Genomic DNA, 7,920 nt, shown 5'->3' with positions numbered 1-7,920 from the left:
TGTATCTTCTTCCTTTAATTATTTATGTCTTTCCTTATTTCAGACACTACTACTTGGATGTTATCTCAGACTTATGATTCTATCTTAGTAGTTCTTGTACTATGACACCCAATTTTGGGATGGTTGTACTTATTATTTTACGCATTTATGAATAGGATATTAAGACTTTAATGGTTTTCTCCTTATTATTTATGCATGTTAAACTTTTATAAATTGCTTAATTGGTGGATGGCTCGCCTACCGGGTGGGGGTAGGTGGCTTCATGGATTTGGAAATTGGGTCATGATATTATGATATTCAATAATGTTGACTACATGTTACACCCCGAAAAATTTCGCGCTATAAGATCGTAGACGGCGTGGTACGAGCTCGAAAAAGAGTAAAGTTATACAAGGATTAGAGATGAAGATTAAATGATCTGAGTATAAGATTACATATATGTATGACATTTGGAGACCATAGGGGTAAGTCGGTCCATATGTTGCTTGATGAAAAGCCCTCGTCACTGTAAGCCAAGTGGGGCCCACACGCCGGGACTTTTATAAAGGACATATGAAGAGATATATGAGTAGTACATGGAAAGTTGAGCAAGCCCTAAGAAGGACCCTTAAGCCAAATTGGGCTTGACATAAGCCCTCCAAAAGGACAATTTAAGGAAACATTTTCGGATAATCTGAATTGGAGGGTCCAAAACGATATTATAAGTTTGGAATTTGGAAAAATACCAAGAATGAAAGTTGTAGATAATTGAAAGATATTTCCAACCATAGGTCGTGGGCCCTCATACAATATCGGGATCAAGAGTTATGACCTTTTTACTGAACGAAGGCGCAAAAATTAAGGGTCAAGGCTGCGCGAACGCGCAGAAGGAATTCTAAGTCGGTCCAGGCAGAACCTGGACCGCTATTTAAAGGGGGAGACCCCCTCATTTTCGACCAAACACACCCAAAACCTCCTCAAATATTCCATAAATTTCCCAAACCTTCCAACCATCAACTTTTTAGCCCAAAACCAGGTATAATTCCCAAATCCCGATTCAGACGGCGTATAGTTGTAACTACAAAATTTTGTATTAACGCGTTGTGGCTTAAGATCAAGGTGGGGGAGTGAACATATAGCATTCTTATCAAAATAAAGGTATGAATCTCTTGCTATTAACATTAATCTTTGTTTATTTACGGAGAGGGAGCTGTAAAATTGTTATAAAATGATTTTGTGATGGAAATATGGGACAAACACCATATGGGATGTTTATGAAGTATTTTGGAGTTGGAAATATTATGGTTAATGTTGGTATTATTGTGATTGTTATTGGTTGTTGAATTGAGAATTCGGGCTAGGCATATAAACAGGGGAGATGCTGCCCGATTTTTGGCAGAATATAGAATAGTTTTATTTGAAACTTGGAATAAGTGTGCGATAAAGAGGCTAACGTTAGTGTAAATCCTCTTAAATGTAAACTTGTGAGCCCGGACACATAACTGTAGCCAATAGGAGGTTGAACAGGTATGTCAAGGCTCGTCCCTTTCTTTCAATATGTCAAGGCTCGTCCCTTTCTTTCAAAGGCATGATTCCTATGGTATGATTTCATAAATGTTTCCGTAACCTTCTTATTTTCAAAAGCTAAAAGTCCATGGTTCTTAAAAGCTTCTCATGGTGTCGAGCATAAGAATAATTTTATGATGGTGACAACGATAATGATGATTTTGTGTTTTAAGAACTCAAGTTTATAATTTCAAAGCGAATATGAATATGTAGAGCTACTTCAAGATTTTCTCAATTTTATCCATTGATGATGAGTCTACCTCTAAAGGCTCCAGGGTGTATTTAAGGCTATCCCTTCTTTATTTTTGCATGAATTACATAAAATGAGCGAACGACGAACATACATGACTCTGATGAACTCTAGTTCTCAGTAGTGCTTGACATGACAGTTGTCTTTGATTCTCAAGTGTTGGCTTATTCTAATTATTCTATCGAGTCTCAAATGATGATTCAGTTTGTACATGATTGCTCCTAATATTCTATTCGTGCATATTGTTAATGTATCATTCACCGAGTCCCGAGCCGGGTACGCAATCGTGCATAGTTTCATTGCATTGTTCACCGAGTCCCTCACTAGAGGGCCGGGTACGGTATATATATATATATATATATATATATATATATATATATATATATATATATATATATATATGAATATTTCACCGAGCCCTCACTGAGGGCCGGGTATGGTATATATATGATTATTTCACCGAGTCCCTCACTAAAGGGATGGGTATGGTATATCTATGATCATTTCACCGAGTCCCTCACTAGAGGGCCGGGTACGGCATATATATATATATATGAATATTTCACCGAGCCCCTCACTAGAGGGTCGGGTATGGTATATATATGATTATTTCACCGAGTCCCTCACTAAAGGGATGGGTACGGTATATATATGATCATTTCACCGAGTCCCTCACTAGAGGGCCGGGTACGGTATATATATGATCATTTCACCGAGTCCCTCACTAGAGGGCCGGGTATGGTATATATATAAATATTTCATCGAGTCCCTCGCTAGAGGGCCGGGTACGGTATATATATGATTATTTCACCGAGTCCCTTACTAGAGGGCCGGGTACGATATATAGATGACTTCATTCACCGAGTCCCATAATGGGTCGGGTACCGTTCATTATATATATGCATGACTCACACCTCATAAGGTACAGATGCTTTAGTCTTTCTTGATTATCATACTTGTCTCCTATCATCTTTTACTCAGTCATGATCTTCATTACTATACTTCATACTTTACATACTCAGTACATTTTTCGTACTGACCCCCTTTCTTCGGGGGCTGCGTTTCATGCCCGCAGTATGATACTCTTTCGTTGATCCTCCAAATTTAGGACCTGCCACTTCCGCCTGCTTGGGGAGCTCCATTGTTCCGGAGCTTGAGTCATTTGGTACAGATCCTTTGGTATAGGCTTTGTTATACTATTAGAGGTATGTAGACATATGTGTGTTGTGTATTTATGTTTTGGTCAGCTATATCGATGTAGTTCGTTTTGGATATTCCCGTGTATAGTGGCAGCCTTGTCGGCTTGCGTATTTTGTTAGTTTTGGTTAACTGTGGCTCCTCATGAGACAGGTTCATTATGATATATGGCATTATCAGTCTACAACATGTTTTTTTTTTTTACATATTTCCACATTGCCCTTAGTATCAGTCTGATTATATCTAACAGGTTCGTATACGAGTGTCCAACTCGGGCACTAGTCATGGCCCATTGGTTTGGGTCGTGACACTACATGAGTCGTCTTTCACGTGTAGCCCAAGAAAATAGTATTAATAATCTTAGACACCAAATCAATCACCAAGGATTTGGGCCTAAAAATTATCTTGCTTGACCGTTACAACATTTTAGAGGTAAATTTTGGAATATCTTTGTGAAAATGGAGAGTACATACCACTGCTATAATTAGGTACCTAAATTCACTTGCCTTATATGATGTGAACACAAAAACAACGAACTAGATTCTTCTTTACCAACTACCAAAACTGAAAAATCAAACAAGGTATATATATGATGTTGGAAAACTCTATAAATACTAGGCTCCTACATTACAAAATTTATATCTACGTCGATGAACTTGGTGCCAACTTCAGCACCAGTTGTCACGACCCAACTAGTAGGCCATCACGGGAACCCGAGGCTGGATACCGAGCACCACTCATCATGCGATCTATCATACTCAACCTGGACATACATCAGTCTCACCACAAAACTTATCACAAAATGATCGTCAACATCTCCCAAACATAAATGTACATAAGCTCACGAGGCTATGAAATGATAGACAAAATATACGCTGAAGAGGTCACATAACATCTACTACCCACACATTAGTATCTATGAGCCTCTAACTGGAATACTGAAATCATAAGGATGGGACAAGACCCAGCCATGCCCCAAATATGTACACAAAAGAATATACCAATAGGCTGTACCTCTGGAGTAGTAGGGTGCTCCTGTACAACTGCTGATAAGCTCCTAAGAATTCGGACCGTCTCCCTGTCTATCTGTGGGCATAAACACAGCGTCCATAAAAGAAAAGGACGTCAGTACGAATAATGTACTGAGTATGTAAGGCATGTACAACAGTAGAATAAAGAAATAAAAGAGCATAAGATGAAGAGCAAATCTGTAACTGATTGCCTGTTAAGGCGGAGTCATGCATGCAAACTTTTATAGTAAAAATAGTATCATATCATACATATATAAGCTGCCCGATCATATAGGTACGGTGTGATCATCATTAGCCCGCGTCCAGGCCTCCCGCGTCCGGGGCATAAACTGCCAACTGCAGTGTTGTGTCTGCCCGGCCGCTTATAGGGCGGCGCGGTGTTATACTACCCGACCATGTAGGCACGGTGTGATCATACATGAAAATAAAATATAGCATGCATGAGAGCCCAAAATGAACGCTTATGACTCTACCTGAGCGTACGTGAATGTCGGTAACCTCTCGGTTACATTATGGAATAGTCATCATCACACATCTCACCTTGAAGGAACTAATAGCATGATATGAGACAGCAATAAGAAATAACATCAATGAAATCATAAAGATAGGATTATCAAGCTCATAATAGCATTATCTCATAGGCTTCGGAATCTCTGAAATAACATCATTATTATCATCATTATCATGGAACATATCTCATCACTATCTCATAAGAAGCTCTTAAGAATCATGAACTTTCAACTCTTAGGATGTAAGAAGATCATGGAATATAGAAAAGAAATCATAACATAGAAGTCATGCCTTTGAAAGAAGAGGATTAGCCTTACATACCTTTACTTTTCTTTAACTTTATCAACTAAACGCTTTCCTTCGAAGCTCACGATTCTAAATTCAAGAGAATTAGTACTAAAATTAGATAATTGGAAGTATACTTAAGTCTCAACTAAAACGATTAAGACCTAACAAAAATTGGGCAACAACTTGCTCCATATAATAAATAACTCCTATACATCAATAGCACGCCTATCATATCATAATCAATAAACCTCTTTGCGTTAAACATTGTTCAATTCTCAAAACACCCTTTCAAGGTCATCCATAGCTATGACATAATATCATATTCATTCCCATATAATACTTCTTTAACGTCATTTGTATCCTTCAAAACAAGATTATACTCATGGCACATCAAGAACTATGATTCAAGTCAAGTTACTATTCAAGAATGTCATTATTTCCACATTTGGCTCCATATTCTACCTTCTTCTCTAATCCAAGCCTTTTAACTACTCAATACTTGTAAGAGCATGAAATAAATGTAAAACTCACCTTTTATTATGTAGTAATGGTCTTTGGATGAAGATAGTCCACTTGAGAAACCCCCAACTTCAATTCCAAAGAAAACCTTAACTTCTATTAACCCTAGTGAGCATCCACACACTTGATTCTACTAATTCTTGGTGTTTAATCTTTGATTTCTCTTGTATATGTGCTAATATGGTGTATGGAATATTCTAGAGGTTTTGAGAGTTATGGAGAAGATGAGAAATAAGAAAAATGAACTTGGATCTCCTTTTTATAGAATTTTAAAAACTGCCCATCGGGATTTATACGGACACTTATACGGTCCGTATAAGTGACCGTATAATACTTCCAATGGAGGACCCTTCCCTGGACAAGTTATACGGTCCCTTATACGGACCAACAACAACAAGCCCAGTATAACATACCGTATAAGCTTTATGGACCGTATAAGTGGCCGTATAACTCACTTTTTTCGGAATTATGCTCGTTGACTCGTTTGACTTCCAATCCTTGTGGGACCTTCTTGACACTTGTATAATACTTCATCAACCATCTAAGGAGCCTTATAACTTCTCCCCAAGACATCACTAAATAATCCATAACTCGATAGTTTGTCAAACCTTTCCAAAACACGACTTATACTCCACTTCTCCTTGACGACTTAGTTTCACCGATTCAATATAGCTTTAGAATCTTATCGTATACGCTTTGAAGCTACCACATACTCTCCTTAATGTCATAAGAACTTCCTGTTCCCCTTAAGTTCACGTTAGTCTACTTACAACACAACGACATGAAATTTCTGAGGTGTAACACTCTCTCCCTCTTAAGAACATTCGTCCTCGAATGTTAAGTTCTCGGGAATTCTACAAAAAAAATCACCAGAGTTTCCCCTATAATATGGCACTACCATCCTGTCTGTTACACCTTGCATTTTGAGTCTTTGGATATTCCGAGACAATGGCGGAACGTGTAGGGCAAGATTATTTTTCGGTTTCGTCGTAATGCGTAAGTCGTTGGAAAATATTATTAGTGTGGAAATATTGCTAAAGACCAAGGACAAAAAGGGAAATTTGCAAAATGGCCTTATGGAATGAAAAGGGTAGGGGCAAAATGGTCATTTCACGGGGTTTCAAGAAAATTCCAAAAGAAGCCATATTGGCCATGTGAAGGAAATGCATGGAAAAAGGATGACTAAATAATAAGTCATCTTTTAAGAAAATAATGGCAAGAAAATTCTAGAGAAATAAAAGGAAAAAGAAGGAAAATTCTAGAGAGGGGCATGTGCCCCTCACATGCTTGCCATATATATATATATATATATATATATATAAGTTGTCATCTTCTTAATTAAGAGAAGGGAAAGAAAGAAAGAAAGCAAGAGAAAAAAAAAAGAAGGAGAAGACGAAGCATGGGGCCGAAACCAGCCCCTCCAATTTGATCCCGAAAATTTGTTTCTTTATGTTTTCATGCTAATCGGAAGGCCCTCATCGACATGGAATGGTTGTTGAATGAGAAGCTCCTCCGTTGTTGCTATGGACACCCTTAGCCGGTGGAAGAAGGAAGAAAAAGGTATGAATTCAATTCTCTTTCATGTGTTATGGATGATTGTGAGTATCGTAGAGCGTAGAAAGGGATGAAATATGTGAAAATATGTGTGTATATGAGGTGTAGCCGTGGTGTATGTAGTATGTAAAGATGGTGAATTAATCGTATTTAGTATGTTTTGTGTTGTTGTAACGTGTTGAAACTAATGAAATTCATGGAAATATTGATGTGGTATTGAGCCGTGCATGTTGGTGTTGTAGCCGTGAGCATGTTGGATGAAATGGGAGTAAGGAATTAAGTCTATGTAGTAATTTGATTGTTGTGTTATGGATTATGTAATGTTAAAATAGATGAAATGTGTGAAGTTGTGTGAATTATGGTTGTGGCCGAAAATGATCATATTTGGTAAGTTGTGGTAAAACGGTGCAGTAAATGAATTGTTTGAATATTGTGTGGATTGCTTGGAATGTTCTTAAATCGTGTGTAAATGGTTGCGGATTAGTAATAAATATGTGAGCATTGGAATTAAATTGAATGTAAGTAGTGTGTCATGGAATTGTGAGAAAAAGATTGGGAATGTTGGAATGTATCTTGGGTTGAATATTGGCATTTTTGATGATAGTTTGGCCGGGTTGAATTCCCGGATGGTTGTTGATTAAAGTTAGCCGAGTGAGAATCTCGGGATGTCGAATTTACGTAGGAAATGCTGCCGAAATTTCGGGTAGCTTATAAGTGAACTTGCATGGAAAATTAAGGCGAAAACAAGTCGATGAATCTAATGATCATATGGATCCTTTTGAATGTAGATAAGCAAGTTGATGAACAAGTGTAGCTAGCAAGACGGCACAGTATGTGAGGCTTACTTTTCTTTATGGCATGTCCTAGAGCCAATAGGTTATGATATAATATGTACTTTCGAGGTAACTCGCCTTGACTTCTCGAGTCCGTTCATGATTCCGATTTATGTTATATATACAAGCGTGTCATATATTTAAGCTTTAGTATGTTTGATAGATGAGTAAGTATGAAAAGGTCTTGTACCGA

The sequence above is a fragment of the Lycium ferocissimum genome, chromosome 6 (genome assembly GCF_029784015.1).
Source record: "Lycium ferocissimum isolate CSIRO_LF1 chromosome 6, AGI_CSIRO_Lferr_CH_V1, whole genome shotgun sequence".
Lineage (NCBI taxonomy): Eukaryota > Viridiplantae > Streptophyta > Magnoliopsida > Solanales > Solanaceae > Lycium > Lycium ferocissimum.
Note: the sequence above shows the minus strand (reverse complement) of the source record.